At 31.4% G+C, this 22,416-nt stretch overlaps 1 long non-coding RNA gene across 1 annotated transcript in view; it reads left to right on the forward strand.

Annotated features, from left to right (window-relative positions):
* LOC147907901 (uncharacterized) overlaps positions 1 to 22,199 on the forward strand; it is a 36,052-nt gene extending 13,853 nt beyond the window's left edge. Inside the window, exons 2-3 of the long non-coding RNA XR_015546965.1 lie at positions 550 to 749; positions 836 to 22,199. This is a non-coding gene — a long non-coding RNA (uncharacterized LOC147907901). The remainder of the gene's footprint in view (positions 1 to 549; positions 750 to 835) is intronic.
* Positions 22,200 to 22,416: the final 217 nt, after the last annotated feature.

Here is a 22,416-nt window from a genome sequence, read left to right on the forward strand (position 1 = left end):
TGGTTGAATAAGTTAGTGCATGACTAACAAAATATTTTTATTCTGAGTTTTGTGTGTTCCTACTTTCTATCAAAAAACGTTTAATTATCTTATATTTATTCCAATATTCTATTCACAGAATAACAATAATAAAATAAGTAAGCAATAATATAATAATTAATATAATTAATAATGAATGCATTCAGTAAAATAAAGCGCTTTATAAAACATTAAAGATACATTTTATGATTTGAAGTATAAAAATTTGATAGTATAAAAATCAATTCTTTTAAGTATCATCAAGCGTTATAAAGAGTTGATAACACTCATATTATTAATTGTCTAATTTAATAGAAAAATTCCTGATTGATTGGTCAGTGCAAACATTCTGAATACCATCTGATGTAGATATATGCAATCGGAATGTGTAATAATGAGACCTTCCCTTTATGAAACTTTAATCTTTAATATTATACCGAATACAGTCATTTTTCTGTCAATGATTTCTGTTGATTGCAAAATTAATATTAATATTAATTTAATAATTTTATTTAAATATTTGTATTCTAGTGACATCTAAAAAAAAAGTATTGCTTGGAAATACTTCAGTTCCGAACAGAAACTGGTGGCCGACATACCAAACAGAAGTGAAAACTAATACAGAAATACAACTAACCTGCTAAATCATTTGAAGAGGAAACATAAAGAGATTGTTAAAGGAAACAAGCAAAATAAATAAGTTAAAAAAACGAAGAATGTAAAGTAAAAATGTAATTTCAAAGTTTAGGAGAACACAAAATATACTTTTAATGTGTATTTGTAAAAGTATATTAATTAATAAATCAATTTTTTTAAGGATAAAACTAGTGAAGATGATCCTACAAATATAGAGATAATATCATCTTCATCCTCAAGTTTTTCTGGTCTCTTAATGGTATCTGAAGAATCAGATAAATTATGTTCTACATCATGTTTTGTAATATCTCAATCAACTTCTTCAGATTTAGATAGAAAAATGATAGAAAAATTAATAAAAACAAAAAAATCTAATAAAAATAAAAAGAAAAAAAATCTGTTCAACCAAAAATTAATGAAATTTTATTGAACATAAAAGCTTACAAAGGTAAAAAAATTCATTTTAAAATGGAAAGCATCCTTCAAATTTTACATACTCAATATATCGATTGGACATAATCATTCATAGGTATCCATGATAATCAACAGAATTGACTATTAAGGCCCCTTTTCATAATATATGATTACCTGAAGATTAAAAGTTACAAACAGATTCATCAATGAAATTCTTTAATCTTTAGATAACATATATTCTGAAATCGGGCCTAGAAGATATGCAGTTCTATGTCCAATCAAGATGTATTTAAATTGATACTTTTTAAATAAATATTTACATATGTATACGCGCGCGCGCGCGCGCGTGTGTGTGTGTGTGTGTGTGTGTGTGTGTGTGCATAATATACAATGGTGTATGATAATGACCGTATAATCTCTCGTTGATAAGTGAAGCAGACTGAACTGAATCGAAAAATGAAGAACCATTTTGAAATTTTCGCAATATTTAATGAGATACTAATTTCTAAATATTACCGAATAAAGGTAAGAACTTATGAGCACGCCATTTGACGCGCCCATGAGTTCTTACCTTAAGTGAATAAAATCGATGAATAAGACAACTTTAAAATCTGTCAGTGTCCTCTATAAAATATCTTAAAGATGTTTCTTAAAAAACTCTTTAAAGATGTCTTAAAGTTGTTTTATGTGTTGATTTTAGACATTCTGCTAAAAAAAATTATACAGGACTTTTCGACTTACAAAGGTAACTCCAGAAATGATACCCTTGGATTTAGATGTCAACTTTTTTGGTAACTCTACAGGAAAAGAAATTCCATGTTCGGCGATTTTTCCACATAGACCTTAGTTTCGAGTTTTTAAATTTTTTAAATCGGCTACGCTTTAGAGAGCCGTTCCATTAACCTGCTTCGTGAGGAAAAAAAAACATGGAATTTCTCTTCTGACCTGTAGAGTTACCAAAAAAATTTTTCATTTTTCATTTAAATCCAAGGGTAAATCCCTTTCTAAGGTTCTCCTATTATCAATTTAATCTACTTTACCCTCCTTCCCACAAGAGATTATGCAATCATTACCAGACAGCAAACACCTTGTATATTTCCAATTCTTAAATTTTCATTTATAATTTTTAATCTTTATAATTGTTAGATTTTTATAATTCTTAAATTTATATTTTTGTTAGATGGAAGTGAGAAAAATGGTCAAATAACAAATTATCTTTTTTATATGATTGCAAAAGATAATATGCCGCTCAATACTGTAGAGAAAGATAGTTTCCAGCGTTTCGTAAAAATGGTTCTACTTCTTTATAAAATTCTTGGAAGAAAAGAAATAACAACTTTAATGAGAGAAAAATATGAATTTTGTACAAATATAACAAAAACCATATTATCTACACTTAAGCATTTTTGTCTTACAACAGACGTGTGGACGGACACTCTTAGCCAGAAGTTATTTGGGAATGACAGTGCATTTTGTTTCAAATGGAAAACTGACCCCTAATTATTGGTGTTACTGAATTGATGGAAAAATACACTTCAGATTATCTCGGATAATAGCTTTCAAATATGTACTGAATGGCGTATTGAGAAGGATAACAGATAATGGAGTTAATATTGTCAAAGCAACTACTACTATTTTTGAAAAAGACAAACATTTAACTTGCTTTGCTCACACATTAAATTTGGTTGCAACATTATTAAAAGATAATGAAATTGAAACCTTCTGTGAAAAGGTAAAAACACTAATTACATATTTTATACAGTCCATTGTTGCTGCAGATGAATTACGAAAACATCAAACAAAAAATCTAATTCATGTGTTCCCACACGAATTCTTAATTCTATATATTAGAATTATTATTAGAACGATTTATAGAATTATCCAAAGGTATCACTTTAATATTATTAAAATTTCCAAGAGCACCTTCAATGTTAACAGCTACAGAATTGGAGCTTGCCAGAGACATAATTTAAGTAATGAATTCTCTTGAAGCTATTACAAAAAAGATTTGTGGCGAGCATTATGTCACAGGCAGCAAAGTAATATCATTAATAAATTGCTTAAAAAAGAAAATTGAAAGATTATGATTTGAGCCTTCTGTAACCTTGAAACTACTTGAATCACTCTCTATTATCATTGATATTCGATTTGGAGCAATGGAAGAAATTACTATTTTAACTATATCTACCATTCTAAACTTTCGGTTTGAAAAATTGCATTTCAATAATTATAATGCCTGTTCACTGGCAATTAATAAGATAACCCGACAGATAGAATCTTTAAATAATATATCCAGACAAGAAAACGTGCTAACAGTGAATTAAAAAAATGCAAATCTTTCGAATGACTTATGGTCAGTTCATAATTATCTCGTTAATAAAAGTTAACTTGTTCGTGATCGCGATTTTGATGAAATTCCGACTGACTTAAAGCATTACCTTAATCAATCAACTATTGCGTTAAGTGAAGATCCAATGAATTACTGGTTCAATAATTCAATATATCCGTCTTTAACATTAATTGCTAAAAAATATTTATTAGTTGTAGCTACTTCTGTGCCATCAGAAAGAATATTTTCAAAAGCAGGAAATATTGTAACTGAAAATCGTAACAGACTATCACCGAAACATTTGCAAGGAATATTGTTTTTGAATTCTCTCTCATTCGATGAATGGAAAATAAATCAATAATGAATAACATTTTATCTTGGTCTCTTTTATTTTCTTATTTTTATCTTTAATTTTATTATGGATTTTGCATCGTATTAATACCGTTATCAGATTTGATTCTGACAAATATAGACATTTAAAAAGTCTTATGTTTTCACGTAATAATTTTTATTGTATTTTTTATTGCACTATTCGACAAATACGTTTTATATACAATAAAAAAGATTTAATATTTTCATTTAGATCTCTATCATTTTATTGAAAATTAATCCTATATATGTCATGTCCAAAGAATCCAAAGTTGTAATATCATTACTCTGCCTATACTGCTTACGTTTATCATTTAACATTAATCGGGTTTAATAATTTTTGTAATTATAATTAGTAATTATTAGTGGCAAAAAAATGTAAATTAGTGGTAAATGTATAAATAAATGCTAGTTAAATTCTAATTTATAACACCAATTGACAATTGTTATAAAACCGAATTTAACGCTTTTATATAATATATTTCACCGATTTTACGTCAGTAGTTGATTTATGTTGATTTATGATCAGAACTACATGTTAATTTAAATCTAGATTTTTAAATTAATATTATTTTATTCGGAGGTAAGTCAAAATAGTGTTTTAATTGTTTTTGTTGAATTTATACGATCTCAGTGAGAAATGACAATGGAATCAATATTGATTCGACACTAAAATCATTAAATTAATGTCGATTCGACATCTATTCCATTGTCATATCTCACTGAGATGTTATTAAAAAAATTTTAATTGAATCGATCTCTAATAGATCGATTTACTCAGCTTCGATTTTTTAGTAGATCGATTTCAATCAATCCGATTCAAGATCGATTCAGAGATCGATTCAATTAATGGAAATCGCACATTCCTATTACTTCATATTTTTGCCAATTCTCTTACGTTCTTGTTTAGAGAACCAATAAAAATAATTTTTGTTTTTTAAAAAGAGTTATAGATGTGAATGGGAATCTAAGAAATCTGTCTAGCTATGGCAGAATATTAAAATTCTAGATATAGAAAGACATTTAAATAAAAGACTCATCTCTGAAATGCTAAATATTCAATTACAAATCAATAGTTTGAATCTACAATCGGACACGGAATTTCTACACCATTCATATGTGAGCATTTTAAGGAAATTTAAATAGTGATACATGTACTCGCCGTTAGCTTTGTTTTTAAAGATTGATTATAATAGCTGACTTAAAAATTGTTTATGTTTTATTCTGACACGGCTCTTAGAATAAAATTTTAACGGTCATTACATATTTGATTTTTACATGGATAGTATCTTAAGTAATGTTTATAATTTATTTCTATATATTGTAACATAATGTGTTGCGCTTCGAATTGTGATCTGCAAAGACGGAGGTTGAGTAAAAGTGAGAAACTGTGTAAAATCAATATAATATTGTTATTTCATTATTGTATCATTTAATTATTTAACGAAGAGAATTAACGGCATTTGTCAATTAAGAAGTAGGGGTATGCTCATCCTCTGTCGAATGCAGTGACCATCTTCAACATGGGAGGATTGGAATATTGTTCATGAAAATTTTAGGGTATTGCTTATGATGGTTTAAAGTAAACTGAAACGTTCAAGAAATTTGTTATCAACAAATAATGTAAAATTATAGTAAATATATTTTATGTATTGTGCTTCAAGTACCGCGCTGTGTATGCTCTCATTGCCCGCTAATTAATTTTTATTATTGTTTAATATACTATATAAAATTATTCTTTACTGTAACTTTAATCGTAATTTTTTCAAAATTGTAATGTACTAGAGCAATTTAATAAACGAAATCATATTTAGCGCTCATATGAAGACTATGGAAACTATACTCTTCATTCAATTTAGCTTGAAATAATATCATTTTTCTGTTGAACAGTGTCATTATAGCAAACTACACATCAAATTGCGATAATTATATAGAATCGGGGAACCCCTTTTGATGACCTTGACATGTTGTCAAAGTCATAACCCTGAGTAACCTCCGACAGATTTTAGCCATTACTTATTAGCCACTAAAAAATTATAACAAAATAAATTTAAGAACTAATGTCACTTTTTCATTATTTAGAATAAAAATTCTGTTTTGAAAACAAAATTTTCTTTAAAAACTTTTTTTGTATATTTGTGTTTTTTAGAGGATCCTATAGTCGTATGTATTACCGACTAAGCCATATAATTTTTGCGCAACAATTTTTCCTCTTTTATTGATTCGAAAATTCTTTTCCAGGATTAAAATGTATTGATATATGTCTGTGAAGTAGAGTCTATACTGGAAACAACAAAAAATGTCGAAATTAAGACCTTCTTTAGACGTTTCTTAATCCAATATAGTGCTCTAGAATTGTCATATCGTGACATTTGCTTCGTATGAAAGTTGTATAATCTATACTTACGAAATAGTAGTCCATAGACTAGTAGTTACATGAAGAAACAACATGGAGTTCTTAGAATTAAAGTTAGACGTCCAATTAAAACATTATTAGGTAATTATGCATATTAGGGGCGACCTCACAGACTTCAAGTGTATGTTGTCAAGGTGACAACTCCGAGTGACAACAGGTTTAATCGTCGCGTTATTCATTAAAAATTATTAACAAAATAATTTTAAGAAATAACGTTTCTTTCCTACTACATAAAACAAACATTTTCTGACCAAAATATAAAATATTTTCTGCTTCAAAAACAAAAATTTTCTTTAAAAACATTATTTTCTTATATAATTTTTATTTTTAAAGCAAAGAATTCGTTTTATAAACAGAATATTTTTTATTTTGTAACACCTTTACGCGAAACGAGTTCCACCCCACATTCTTCTTCGCCTAGAGACATACGACTTTCCATGCGAAGCGAATCCTGCAGCACCTCCGCCCTTGCCTAGAGGCGTCCGACTTTTCACGCGAAGCGAGGTTCAACTTACGTTCCCTCCTGCTTAGGGACGCGCATCTTTCCACGAAATGAAATTTACCTCATCTTAGCCCATCTTAGAGGCGTACGACTTCTTAGACGGAGGGTGGAGGGGGAGGGGCTGTAATATAGACCTCGCTTTGTTTGGAAAATTATGCGTCTCTTGGCTGGATGGGAGATGTGGTAGATTTTGCTTCGCGTAAAAAATCTTTACGCCCCTTGGCAGGCGAAAGATTAGGGTAGACCTCGCTTCACGTAGAAAGTCATGCGTTTCTGGGTAGAGAGGAGTATGTGGGATGGACTTTGCTTCGCGTAAAAGTTGTCTATTCCTTAAAAGCAGAGGGAGATATAAGATATTTGTTAATATTGTGTATATATATATAGCAAAAATATAATGTTATTTCTTAAACTTAGGGTGACTGTATAAAATTACGTTAGAGTATTTTTTAATTATTATTGTGTATTTAATTGTATTGTATACAATAGAAATAAAATGTTTTTTAAACTTTATTTGTTGATAATTTTTTAAACGACTAACGAATCATGTCTAAGACCTGTTGAAGATCATTCGGGAGCAATGTAACATATGTCATGTCAAGGACATCAGAGTTTCTCTATTCTATAATTACAAAAATTGCTTTTTTTGCATTTAAATGATATATGATTATTGATTTATATTTTTTGTATAAGAAAATTAACCTTATAATACAAGGTACGATTTGATGTTTCATCCGTCCAAACATAAGTCACTAAATCCATGCGTTTTTTTCACCTATTTAGAATAAAATTCAAAAAATCTCTAAAAATTCACCAACATACTTTCAACTTTCTAGAATAAATATTGAAATTTCATTTTGAAAAATAATAAAGTGTATAATTTATAATTATCGAAAGACTCAAAGAAACTTGCATCGCACGGTTATTAATGACCCGACCTGGTACGGTAAAAATTAATAATAATAAACAAAGGATATTTTTGTAATGCTTCCGGTAACATTTTGCATTAAATAATCTACTTAAACTCAAAAATTCTTTATTCTTAATTAATTTTTTCTTTATACAAATTTTATAAAATTCGAGTTGCTTTTTATCCCGACATTTTCGAGCTTTTTAAGGAAACATTTAATATCTGTCGATAAAATCAAATAGACGATTTTTGCTCTCACTGCTCCTTTACAAAGAGAATAAATTTTATTTATTTCATATTTCATATTCATATCTTTTCACATCGCGATATGAGAAAAGGAAGAGTGAATTCTTTTCCTTCTCTCTCTCCCTCTCTCTCTCTCGCTCCCTCCCCTCCTCTCTCTCTCTCTCTCTCACTCTCTCTCATTTAATTAAAAGAAAGCAAAATCAGTACCTCTATCTCGATCGCGCGAACATATTGTGATCATCACACAATGTGAAAACGCGATATACTTATTATCTACGGAAATAAAAGAATGCCATTGCTCTTTCGCGCTCTTTCTCCTACATCGCCCGTTTTATTGCCCTTCCATTGAAGCAGACGATCGTTTGCGGCATGTAGCTTTGTCACAGTTCTAAAAGCAAAATGAGCCGCGTATGCTCAAGTGCAATCGATACTAGCGACCGTTTCAAGGTCCGCGTCCTTTATTTATAGAAAACTTCACGAAGATGCAAGAGAAATGTGACATGAAAGATAAACTGCGGGAGACATAATGACATTAAAGACGATTCCAGAGTATGTTCGATTCGTAGGGCGAAATAGCCCTCTCTCTAAATTTCTGGAGAAAAATTTTACTCCAAAAACAGAGTAAAATGTTGCCATTATAAAAAAAGTAAAAATATTATGTTTGTACTCTTGAATCTGAGTGACAGATTTTCACTCTATTTTTTTTAATGAAATTACACTCTTTTGAAATAAGAGTCACTCCAAAGCGCAAAAGAAAGAAATCTTTTTCTTGTTTTGGAGTAAATTTTTTAAAATAAAATTTCACTCTTTAAGAAATTTAGAGAAATACTAGAAATGGCTTTGGAGATATACTTGTATACGTATACACTTGTATACGTGTAATTAATATATCCGTGTTTCAATACGTGTAATTTTTAATACACGGGTACACTGATATTGAAATACACGGTTCAATACACGAATATCGAAATAGTATACGTGTATCGAAATATACGATTTGAAAGGCACATAGGTGTATGTGTGTATTTCAATGTACGATTACATGTGTATTGAAATATACGGGTACACGTGCAACGTATTCATGTTTTATTTCGTGTAATTATTAATATATAACAAGATATTCGCCCATTTGAGTATAAATACATTTACGTATATAATTTATGCAGCTCACTAATATCAAATTGCGAATGTTGCAAAATTTAATTACAACATTGAAAAGACAGAAACGTTCAATGTCCGTTGAATTTATATTTCATAAATGTTGCAATTCAACATTGATTCAATTGTTACTTCAGAGTCCCAGAAATCTTTATTTCACGAGAGTTAAAAGGCAAATAGAAGGGGCTTGGATTAACGACTCAGTGGATCGATACCTTATCGCGCGTATCACAACGCGTACGCACTTGGATTAAATTTCAAAACAGAAGTCTACAGCCGAACGCAATGATTCTGCTTGAAATAATGCACTCATCGGTTCGTTTTTAGATCAAGAAAATCACATCTTATGACCTGGGATCATGTGACCTTGTAAGAGAAAGAATGCAATTAAAGCGGAATTAAAATAAATTGATGTAACTGGTTTTAAATAAATCTTAATTTAATAATTATATCTTACAGTTTAAATTTCTTAAAATTAAATCTTAGATTTAATTGAATTAAATTATCGCTAGATTAAAAGTGTAAAATTGGTAGTGTTATGTTGTGTTCCACAAGTGATTTTACTTCATTACGAAAATTACTGAACAGAATCTCAGGAAGTGTAGTTAGAATTTTGATCTATCTCATAATTTACATAAATTCATTTAATTAAATTAGGGAGATTCAAATATTTGTGAGCATAAATAGTTAAAATGTGTCTCGAGATTAGGAGAGGAGGTGGCTAAGTCAGAGTATAAAAAAATGAATCGGATCAGTGAAAAGGACATGGGTTTCAGGGTCTAGGATTATTATTCTTTGGTTATGGGAATATCTAGTAAGGTAAGTTCTAAATATCAAGGACTCCTCTGTTTTGGAGAAATTTAAAAATTAAATATTTTCAAGAAACAAATCTTCAAGATCGTTCGAATTTAAAAGATTAGGATAAGAGATGTAAATTGACTCAATTATTGGAGAGGGAAATGAATGATTATTTTTAGGAAATTCAGAGATGGATAACTGAGTTGGTTCATATAAGAGGAGTAATCACTTTGGGGAAGTTCAGGGAAAAATGACTGAATATTTTCAGGCAATTATTATCCGAATTTGAGACCGGTGAATAGGAAGATTTATTGTACTCTTGAGTGATAGGTTGTGGGTTCGCCAAGGACGAAAAGAAATAAGTCACTTTCACGCTTACTAACACACTTTGAATTTAATGTTACTAAGCAATGTTACAATATATATCGCTCTAATTGGCACTTGACAAGTATTCACGTGCGATCCGATTCTTTCGTATAATTTCTAGTCGCGTATCGCGATTACTTAGAGGAAAGCCCTCTATTATGAGATAGGCGCCTCTATATGAGATAGCGGTGTTTCTGCTAAACTAATAAATGCTATCTATTGATTTTACTATGAATTTATTGCTCTTGGATTGAAAACTATTTAGCAGAAAATTCATTATTAGATCATGTCTGTAGCCATTATAAAATAAGATTTTAGAATTTGGATATTTTCAAGTTTCATTGAGATGAGCATTTAAATTAATTTCTTGTTTATTATTTAATAAATAAATATTTGGCAATAAATTCTTCATGGAGTGATAGAGTAAGATCGTATTAATAGAAAAATACAGAATATGTTGAATTCTTTAATTACAGAAGTTAGATTTGATGAGCGTAAAACCATAAAGCGTGGAAATCATAATATGAGATACCCAGGGTATTCCTCATATGAAATAACCCACGCTGCTATGTCATAGTAAAAATCGTTGCTAAAATATAAATGTTATTGTACAATAATAAAAAAGACAACCGGAATGAACGTTGCGTGCCTATATCTGCGATGCTTGATTCCAACTATTTGAAAACGAGTTCTGGGTATAATCTATCGCATGCTCATTTTTCGCGCACGCTGGCTTATTAAATTCCCTTCAAAATGATCTATTATTTTTTTTAATTATATTCGCTTATAGACGTCTAGCGCATTTACCCAAAATAAACTCTCATAATAGAGGCCTTTCCTTTATCAACTCGAGCGTTAAAGCGCGAGAAGCTGTAGACGCGCATACAGGCGTAAACTCGAATGATAACTGATAAGACAACTCTCCCGGTATGTCACAGCATATATTAATATACCCGCTCGAGTTGCTGACCTGGATTAAACTTGGTCAGCTGGTTTCGGTCATTGCCTTTTCCTAATACGATCAATGCTAACGGTCGCATTCGGATTTCCCAATTTGAGGCAATCGCTTCCGCAAAACGGAGAAAAGAAATCTTTTTGCAACTTGCTGAAAGCAATTTTATATTATTTGCTCATTGCTTCCGCAAAATTGCGCAATTAGGTACAAAGACTTCTTCAAAAGTCAATGGCTTGCAGGTCATCTGCAGTTGCTAGGTGTCTATATTAATTAATTTTCATTTTATCTTTTAGTTGTAGCTATCGCTATAACAAATTTAAGGGGAAGTGAACTGTAAACAAGAGATGGAAGTTAGAATGTCAGAAGAATTCTTAAATTCACGTATTATTTATTTTTCAACTTTTCTAATAACTTTTACTAAATTAAATCTACCTTTGGGCTTTCAGCTAATTGGTTGCGAGGTTGCGTTTGTGGCATCTTCGCCCGTCTATTTTTCTGAATTCTATTTAATTTTAAGATGCGCACTGGAATTTTTGATTTTTCAAGATAAGTTATCAACTAAATGAAAGGTTTGTTTAAATTATTTTTTATTGTGGCGTTTGGTCCAAGATTCTAATCTAAGGAAAGATGTTTATAGTTACAGGAGAAGCCACCTTTGGTAATTACTCTCAAAGATTTGCATCCCCGAAAACAAAATCAACCCGATCAAAAATTTCACAACTACTGCTCGAATACTTAAAGTGCTCTTCAAAATCTTTGACCGAGTAAGATATAGCTTCAGAACTTCTGACCGGATTTGACCACTGTGAGCTTCCGCGCACCTTAATTTATACCATGAATTTCTTTATCTTTGATGAGAATGATCAGAGGGGAAATATGGGAATCAATTGTTCCTAGGTATATATTGATTCTATTGTTAGTATGAAAATGTTCCATCGTCAATTTCATTTACGGTGTTAGATATCTGATCAATCTATTAACAATGAAAGTCAAAGGTATCATTCCTTTGACTTTCATTGTTAATTTTTTTATGTTTGATACTTCAATCTCTTATTATAACAAAATTGAAATTGCTATGTAATTTCCACAAGTGTTTGGTTCCCGGCTCGACGGCAACATTTTCATGAAAAAAAAAGAATCATAGAGTCCTTTGATATAACACATAGACATCATAGACATAACACAATATGTATAATATAAATTTCACTGATTTCCTTAAAAAATTTTTCGCATATTAATTAATTTAGTTTTATTATTAAAATAATAATAATATTATTGATTAACATTTTATTCTAGAATACATAATAAAAAATTATAATAAAAAAAAATATTTTCAATTGAAATTTGGAATTAATTTCATGGTACATTGAAAAGCGATTATTTATCCGATGCTGGACTCTAGCGTGCTGGACGAGGTGGTAACCACTTGGGAGTCTTTGCAATCATTATAAAATTCAAATGAAATCTCTATATATAATCCGATAATTACTTATGCAATCACGAGAAATTATTATATAATATTGTTATGCCCATGCCTTGCCGATACCTACCTGCAGCCGAACGCGTTACCGAAACAACAAATCAGTCAACTGCCTAAGCCAGACGGATTTGGATGTAAGCTATCGGCACGTAAGGAAATTCTCTCGCGATCTGCTCCATCTTACATCTTCGTGGTATGCTCCGTGTTCTCTATTTTGCATCATATAATATACGTTCTCGTTCTTAACTGTCATGTTATTATTTCAGCGATTCAGGAGTGTGTGTGCGCGTCTGCTAAAGCGACGTCATAAATCGGACGCGCGGACGCAACAATTGGGAGTTCGTCCACTTGGACATTCATTGCGTGCTGTGCTCAAAAAAGGAGAATCATTGCTACAGAGCAATCTCCTGCTGTGTCAACCGTGAGAATATCAGAAAGTATCACCTACGACGATCACTCTTCAGGTCGTTTTGCGAGAAGTGCAACAGCTGCGGGAGGAGCAACGGCACGCGCGCAGAATCTTCACAACAACGCAACGCTGAGATGCGACAGATGCGTGAAGAACATTAGCGCACGCTGACCGATTGTATGGAGTCACTGCGACAACTCGACGCTGAGATCCAACGGCTACGGGAGAAACTTCGCAGTGGAAACACTCAAATAAGTCCTTCCAATAACGGAAATCTTACCGCAAACGCGCGCGATCGCGATGTTATACAATTTTCATCGGGCAGCAGAAATGACAAACGAACGTGCAAAAATGCGTTGAATCGTGTGTCTTACTTCACAATATTATGCGATTTTCTGCGGGCGGAAATGATATGAATACGTGTAAACGCGTGGAATCCCGTGTTTCGCTTCGTGGGGAAACAAACGTTAGGTTAAAGCCGGACATGTTTGATGGAAGTGCTCCTCTGATTAGTACAATCCTCGAAAAGTGAGAGAGAAAGCTCCTAAATTGCAAAGTAGCTGGGAAGGTCCTTATTGTGTGAAAAGGAAGCTTAGGGATGTTGTTTACTGTATTCGCAAGTTGAACAGGTATAAAAATAAAATTGTACATGCAAACAGGTTGGCACTGTATCTTAAGAGGCCCGCGGAATAGATTAAATAAACTGATATCAATTCAATAAAGCAGAGCCTCGTTATAGTATCACTTAGCTTATTAATGTGAATTTATTTTACAGCGCAAGCGGCGCCATGATAACTCTCCTTTTAGTTACAAGAATGCCGAATATCTCTTTGGACTTACTTTGGCGGTACTGCAATCTTCGTGGGCTCGTCAATCGTCATGAGAAAAAGTAATGGTATAAAGACTAGTGGTGTACTACTACTGGCGTGCTGCAATATCAACAGCGGCGAAGAGCCCAGCTGAGGAAGCGGTGTCTGAAGAAGTCCATCAGATGGAGCAACATCGTCAAGGAACTCATTTAGCGACAGATTTTTTTTTTTTAAGAAGACCGTTTCGCCTGCAGTTTTTGAACCGTGGTTTTTCCGCAGGACAGAGGGCAGACGTCAAGGCGGAGATTGGGAGCAGCGGTACTGCGACAAAGCCAGACTCTTCCTCCCCCTCCTTTCCGAAAAAAGAAGAAACAAGAATGCAACGCCTCAAGACAAGAGGCAAGAGGATACTAAGATTCCCTTCATGAGGATGAGGGGATGCCCGAACGAGTTTCGTCCTTTGGAGGATTAGCTATTCTCCGAGGAGGAAGAGGTGTCTTGCTCAGAAGGGGAAGCCTCCAACTTTAAGGATTAGGCTCTAAGTGGAGCAGCTCCAGAAAACTGTGGCAGCAGCGCAGTAGGGATCAAGAAACTGGTCGGAAGCTCGGAATTCTTTAGAAGCTTGACGTTCTTCAAATTGTGAAACGACAATTTACAAGAGGAAGGGCAGTGTTATGCCCATGCCTTGCCGACACACGTAGTCTATGCTGCCGAACGCGTTATCGAAACAACAACAAGTCAATCAACTGTCAAAGTCAATCTAACAAGGCAGATTGGATTTGGATGTAAGCTGTCGGCGTATACGGAAGTTCTCTCGCGATCTGCTGCATCCTATATTTTCGCGGTGTTCTCTGCGTTCTCTGTTCTGCATCAATAATTCTTGTTCTCGATCTTGTCGTGTTATTATTGTCGTATTGTTATTTCGCCGATTCGGAAATGCGTGTGCGCGTCTGCTAAAGCGACTCTGCTATCGGACGCGCGGGCGTAACAATATTAAATAAAATCATATATTTTATCAAATGATTTCATATGTAGTGAAAAAAATTATTTGTAATCAGATAAAATCATATGAAATAGAAGGAAATCATGTAATCTGTGAGACAATATTTCAGCTAGTGGTACCACCTCGGTACTTCTGCAATCGTACGGAAACTGCTACGATGATATACGATGAACACTGAATGTTACACTGGATGAGATAAAAATTCAGATTAGGAGAACATCCCCCAATGACCTTTACCTTGACATATGTTGTCAAAGTCATGACTCTGAGTGACCTGCAACAGCTTTTAGCCATCGCTCATTCTTCGTAAAGAAGTTATTAAGAAGGAAAGTTTATATATAGATGTTCTTTTTACTATACAGAACAATAATTTTGCTACTTAAAAATATATTTTACGACTATCCACGCAAAGCGACTTCCACCTCACGTTCCCTCTGATGGGGGGGAGGGTGCACGACTTCCACGCAAAGCGATTCTTATCCTATTTCCACGTTTCACATGGATGGATAACTTATGTAGAAAGATCACGAGTCAACGTCGCGCATTGAATTGATTAATCATAAATAATGTCACATGCGCGAGTACTTTGCTGCACGCAAAGCCGATTCCCCCGTAGACATATATTATTTGGAAATAAATTTCATTAAAAGATCAATTTAATTAATTTAAATTTTTTATTTACATAACATTCTATTTTTGTTCATTTTTTATAAAATAAAATAGATTTCGATATAATTTATTTAATATTGATCCAATGTTACAGCAGCATTAACAATCAACGTAAAAAAATCAATATAGATACAACATTGATATTAACACATCAATATTCAACATTGCAACATCTCAGCAATATTCTTTGAATGATCTGTGCTGTATGGGATAAGACATTTATGCCGCTATCTTGTTACATGTTAATAATCACACAAAATAAAATATAAATACTGTTATGCCCGTGTTTGTTGAGACGATTAGCCATTCGTCTGTCTGACAACAAGTTAGATTTGGATGTGAGCTGTCGACGTATTCGGACGTATCTCTTGATTGATCCATCTAACATCTTTCGCGGTGTTCTATTCTGTATTAATAAATGCTTCTTATTTTTCTTATTAACATTTGTATTGTTCATTTCAGCAGTTTGGAAGTGCATCCGCGAGCGCAAACTCGTAAATCGGCCGCGCGGGCGTAAAATTTTAGGGGTTCGTCCGGGATCAAGAATCTCGACAGCAATTAATGTTTCGCTCACCAGTAAATACGCGGAGCTGAGCGCACATGGAGGATTCGGAGAGAACAATGGAAGCGACAACTCCACAGACCATCCGGCAAGAATTCGAACAAACGCCAGAGACAATCCCTCAAGTCGGTTTAGTACGAGATCTCACCGAGAGTTTGTGCATCAATCGCGCATGCAGATGAAATGTAAAAAAAATCGAAGTTCGTATTGAGTGCAATACTAAACTGCAAGGGTGTCTAAAAAAAAGTAATCAGGAATATTTATATCGTTAATATCATTAATTACGGCGTTTTTTATTTAAAAATTTTGAAAGAATGACCCATCGTGTATGTTTATAAAAAGGCTAGGAAAGGGGAGGATCTATAGATTACGAAAACGGTAGAGTATCACCTTTAAAGTGATCACAACTCTCTGACAGACAAGATAAAATACATGTCCAACCGTATATTGAAATACATGGATATATACGTATCTTTCAAACTGTGTATTTATTTCGATATATGTATATTTGTGTCATTCAGTACCGTGTACTGAAGTATTAAAAATTACACGGATTGAAACACGAATATATTAATTACGCGTGCAACACATGTATTTATTTAGATACATTACTTAAAATACGAAGCACCACTACGATCTGAATGTTAAGATGTTAAACTATTATATATATTCATTTTAAATAAATTAATTTCGGAAATTATATATTATTTCCAATCTTATTATTGTATATATTTATTTAGATACACTTGAAATGAGATGCACTAAGATACTGGAGTGTTCAAATTAGAACAAACAATATGAGTATAAATCGATATGTTCAATTTAAAAATTTCGAAATTACACATGAATCAGACATAATACAAACCAGACCGGAGATCGCACTTTCTCTCGCGCATGAATGTTGAAGAAGTTGCGACATACCACTGAATCCCACATACCTGCAATCAAGATGAATAATGATTATTCGAATGTCGAAATTAATTTTTCTCTTTTACTATTTGAATAGTAGTTTATTAAGTCATTTGACAATTTAACTTTTAACATATTTTTACAACATCAAATCTGTGAATTTGATGGTGACTCATATGACTCATATCTGACAATCAAGGGAGTTTTATTTATGTATTAGCTGAAGAGGACTCCAAAGAATCGAAACGTTCTATTGATATTTGGATATATTTTGAATGTATGGATTAAAGGAGTAATAAGAAAGTTTTACTTGATTACTGTGAGTACAATTATCACTCTCAATACTCTAATTCGCTCTATTAAATATCATTGTTTTTTTTTAATACTAAAAGTCCATAATGAGGTTACATTTTGGAATTAGTTTAAAGACACGCTGGCTACAAAAATTCGTTAAAATCCTTATATATTTCCTTTTTTAATTTTCTTTTGTTTACGTTTGGTACTGTTCTAATCAACCTTATGAAGTTCTAGCTTCACAAAAACATTATAAACAATAAGACAAGGATGAAATTCATTAAACATTGTATTAAGAACAATTTATTGTCGCAAAATTTATATTATATAAATAACCGTAAAATTAATCTATTTCATTTTCGTTCTGTATATAAATTTAATTTGTTTGTTAAAAATTTAATTGAATTATACGTTAAGATTTGTCAATCATTCATGAAAACAAATCTTCCATCTTAGAAAACAGATTCCCAAACATGTACCGTTATGTATTTGCGATTCCTTTTTTGCGAAGTAAGTTCACACTTTTCGAATGAATTTATGAAATAAATTAGATACTGTGAATAAAAAATTAAAATGGATGATTGTAAAGGAGAAAAAAGCTATTAACAATATAGTATCGATTAAATACTATTGTAATATTAGTTTGAATTTAAACAGTAAACATAATAATTTTGATATGACTAATAATGGTCCTCACTATTCGTTTCACACCATGAACAATATCACGCAAAACGTTGTGGAAGTGACCATTGAAGTTGATTTCAATGATGGTGGAACAGAACATCCATTCTTGCATGATATCAAAGAAGGATATCGACTTATCCTTCATATGTTTATTACAGTTGACAGGAAATTTTTCTTTACCTTTTTTCGATAAGAAAACATCATTGTTTTATTAAATGTATTGAAAACAACTTGAAAAAATTTACTACTCAACAGATTTCGATGATTAGAAATATTTCTTTACCAATTTTGAAGAAATTATCATCGTTTAAGTTACCGAAAAGTGAAATTAACAATAGAATTGCGTACTTAGTGAAAACTACCAAACAATTTCTTAAGAATAAACCTGACGTAATACTTACGAAAGCTGATAAGGAAAACATCACGGTTGCACTTGACAAAAAAGATAAAAAATTCAAGGTTTTGCAGATGCTGAATGATATTGAAACTTACACAAACAAAGATTCTAATATGTTAACAAAAAGCGTGTGTGCATTATTTCAAAGATGGAAGAACAAAAATTATAGAGGAAAGCCTCCTATTATGAGATAATCGCCTAATACGAAAGCGGCATTTCTGATAAACTAATAAACGCTATCTATTTTTCCACTATGAACTTATTGCTCTTAGATGAAAACTATTTAGTGGAAAATTCATTATTAAATCATGCCTGTACTCGTAAAAAAGATTTTAGAACTTGGACGTCTTCAAGTTTCATTGAGATGAATCTTAAAACTTTGTTTATTATTTAATACAATATTATCAACAAAGGCTTTAGTTGTAAATAAGAACCGTATCAAGAAGTATATAAATATTAGGTAAAAATAATGGATTTCTTTTTACTACACCTAATATATAGGTATATGTTTTTGTCTAATTTTCCTTTATTTCAAAAATAAAATATTTAACATTTCGACCATTTGTCTGGTCATCTTCAATATATAAAATTGCTCGCCATCAATAATTTGACATTCATTGTAACCAGTTACAATCCAAATTCGCCGCAATACAAATTATTAGGGGTACAAATAAGTTCGTGCGGTTTTGAAAGAGATGGTGTAACTACTGTTTCATTCCACCGTTCCGTATTTCTAAGTATGCGTTGGATAACTGTCATTAGTAGGTATTAAGTTCAGTATGTGTCATTTGTTCGAATTGTAAACAACAATATTTTTACTTCGTCAAATATGTCGAACTTTGTACCAAATAAAGTTTTTGCGGGGAGTTTTACTGCATTACTTCAATATGAAGAAAAGTGCTGCCGAAAGTCATCGTATTTTAGTGGAAGTTTATGGTGACCATGCTCTATCTGAGCGAACGTGTCAGAAGTGGTTTGCACGGTTTAAGAGTGGTGACTTTGACTTGGAAGACCAAGAGCGTGCCGGATGTCCAAGAAAGTTTGAAGACGCAGAATTAGAGGCATTACTCGATGAATATCCATGTCAAACGCAAGAAGAGCTTGCATTATCATTGGAAGTGACTCTGATTACATTGTAACCGGTTTTTCACAATAAAGCCCCAAATTTCGAGAAAAAACCGCACGAACTTATTTGTACCCCTAATATAAATTCTCACATGTTGTCAATAATTCGTTTAGTCTTATGATTGTAAAATCGTTCTCTCCGTAATCTTCGTCGTTTTTATATTTTAATTTCCTTATTGTATCGTAGATGTTCATTTCGATATGATTATGGTCGTTGCAATACAAAATTGCCAATTTCTGGTTCATATTTAAAATTATTCTTATTATTATTATGTCTTATATATAAATTAATAGAAGTTATAATAAGTAAAAATTAAGATGTAAATTATAATTGATTAAGGATTATTAAAACTAAATAATTATATTTTTATTGTAAAATAATAAATTAAAATTATAAGAATAGAAACATTATTAACAAAATATAATTAATTGACTATGATTATAAATAAACAAAATAGAAATTAAAAATAAAAATTAAAGATTGATAATGTGAATAATTAAAAATATTTAATAAGGTAAATTTTTGTTTTCCTATACCTGTATCTTAAACATGATCATCCTGCAATTTTTAATTCTAAGCTATCTAAAAACTTTTTGCTGAGTGATTTCAAACGTTGGTGGTTATTTCAACAAGTAACATTTTTTGACTGTTATGTGTGACTGCGGTAAAGATTAATATATCTTGTCGCTATTTGTAGAATGAGGAAAATTTGTACCAATTGTCGGAGACTTTCTTTGTTCTAGGATAAGGAGATAATTTTTAGCTAGTCTATCTGTGTCATTTTATTAAGGCCTTTTGCTGTTCCTTAATGTATATCATTTCAAAGATTAATCTTTTTTGATAGGATGGTTCCTTATCCAAAATTATAGCATTATCCCATTGAAACTCATGGTTAGATTGTAGTCTATGTTTTAAGATGATAAATTTTCCGATGTTATTTTGATATCTGGCATGTGTCCTTTGTTTTTGTTTCTGACTTTCTTTTTGTCTGTCCTACATAAGTTACTTGTTAATTGTATCTTTACCAGTTTTTATGAATTTACATAGTAAGTTGAAAGCGATATTAAAATCATAATTCTTTATTGTTTTATTAAAATTTTCAGATATTTGGCTTAGATAAGGAACTACAAAATAATTTTTTATATTAGTTTGATCTGTATATTGTGTTATTTTTTCTTTTATTTGTTGTACTGTGAAATTTTAAACGACTGTTAATGGTTCCAAAAATAAATTCTAATGAATAACCAACAAAAATGTATTGATTAAGTCTTAAAATTTTGTTAATAAGATTAATGACTACATCTCTTTTGTACATCATTGGATGATTGGAGTCATAATTTAAATATCTGCTTGAATATGTAGGTTTCTTATATAAATCAAATTTAATGTGTTCCTCGTCTGTTATCAGCTCTATGACTAAGAAATTAATACTATTGTTCTTACCATTCTCCATCGTGAACTTTATTCTTTCATGGAATAAGTTGAAAGTTGAAATAATCTAGAATTAAAGATAACATGTCACTAGTTGCTGCTAATAGAATGTCATCTACGTACCTAAAATAAATTGATAGACTGGTAGGAACTTTATTTATCGCAATGTTTTCAAGCTTGCATTACCAAATCCGCTAAGATAGGTGAGATCGGAGACTCCATCTCCAAATATTTACTTATTTAATAAATAAATATTTGGCAATAAATTCTTCATGTAGCGATAGAATAATATTGTATTAATAGAAAAATACGGGATGTTGAATTGCTTAATTACAGAAGTTAGATTTGATAATCGTAAAACCATAAGATGTGAAAATCGTCATATCCAGGATATTTCTAATATGAATCCATGCTCCTATGCCATAGTGAAAATTATTGATAAAATATAAATGTTATTGTACAATAATAAAAAGAACAACCGGAATGAACATCGAGTGCCTGTTTCTGCGATGTTTAGTTCCAATTACCTGAAGATGAGTCCTGGGTACAATGTACTCATTTTGCGCGCACACTGACTGTGTTTGTATTTTAGAAACATTACATAAAGTTTTTTAATTGATATGTGTTTAATACTAATGTATTTTGCGTTTTATTATCGATTTCTTGGGACATCTCATATTAGGAGCACAATTTTTTTGACTTAGTGATTAACTCACTTTTCACATCATTCACTTCATTTTCTTTAATTTAAAAAAAAATAAAATTTGAATTAAATTTTACATAACATTATTTTGAAGCTTATTAAATTCCCTATGTCCTAATTCAAAATGACCTATTATTTTTTTTAATTCTGCCCATAGACTTCTAGCATTTACCCAAAATGGATTCGGTATTTCATAATGTAGGAGCCTTTTCTATATTAATCCAGCTATTTATAAAAAATTATACTGTAATAAAGGCAATCTCCCGAGAACATATGCGCTTCCAAAGGTGCATAGACAGAACTGTCCATTCGTTTATTACACTCTACTTATTTTTGTTTTAATGATGGTTTTTATAAGCAGAAAGATATGGAGTCTCCACTCTCTCCGATTGTAGCAGATCTAATCATGCAGGATTTAGAATTGAAAGTATTGGAAATTATTGGTATTTAACTTCCCTTCTATTTTCGATATGTTGATAATATTATAGCAGTTCCCAACAACTTAATTGATTTTACACTTACGAAAATTTAACTCTTTTTATGAGAAATTGTAATTCACTTTGGAAATAGGGTGTGACAGAATAAATTTTTTGAACTCATAATCATTAACAATATTATATGATTGAATTTGATTGATATCACAAACCTACATGTTCGAGACATTAATTAAACTTTTTATCGTCGCATTTCCTATCTCAAAAAAGAGGCATAATAATAGGAATGACTGACGGAGAATTTTGATTATCACATTTCAAATACCATAAAAAAAAATATCAAATATGTCATTAATACCTTTCGAAAAAATGATTATCCGATTAGAGTTTAT

This window comes from Acromyrmex echinatior, chromosome 12 (genome assembly GCF_024713525.1).
Source record: "Acromyrmex echinatior isolate Ae372 chromosome 12, ASM2471352v2, whole genome shotgun sequence".
NCBI classification, from domain to species: Eukaryota; Metazoa; Arthropoda; class Insecta; order Hymenoptera; family Formicidae; genus Acromyrmex; species Acromyrmex echinatior.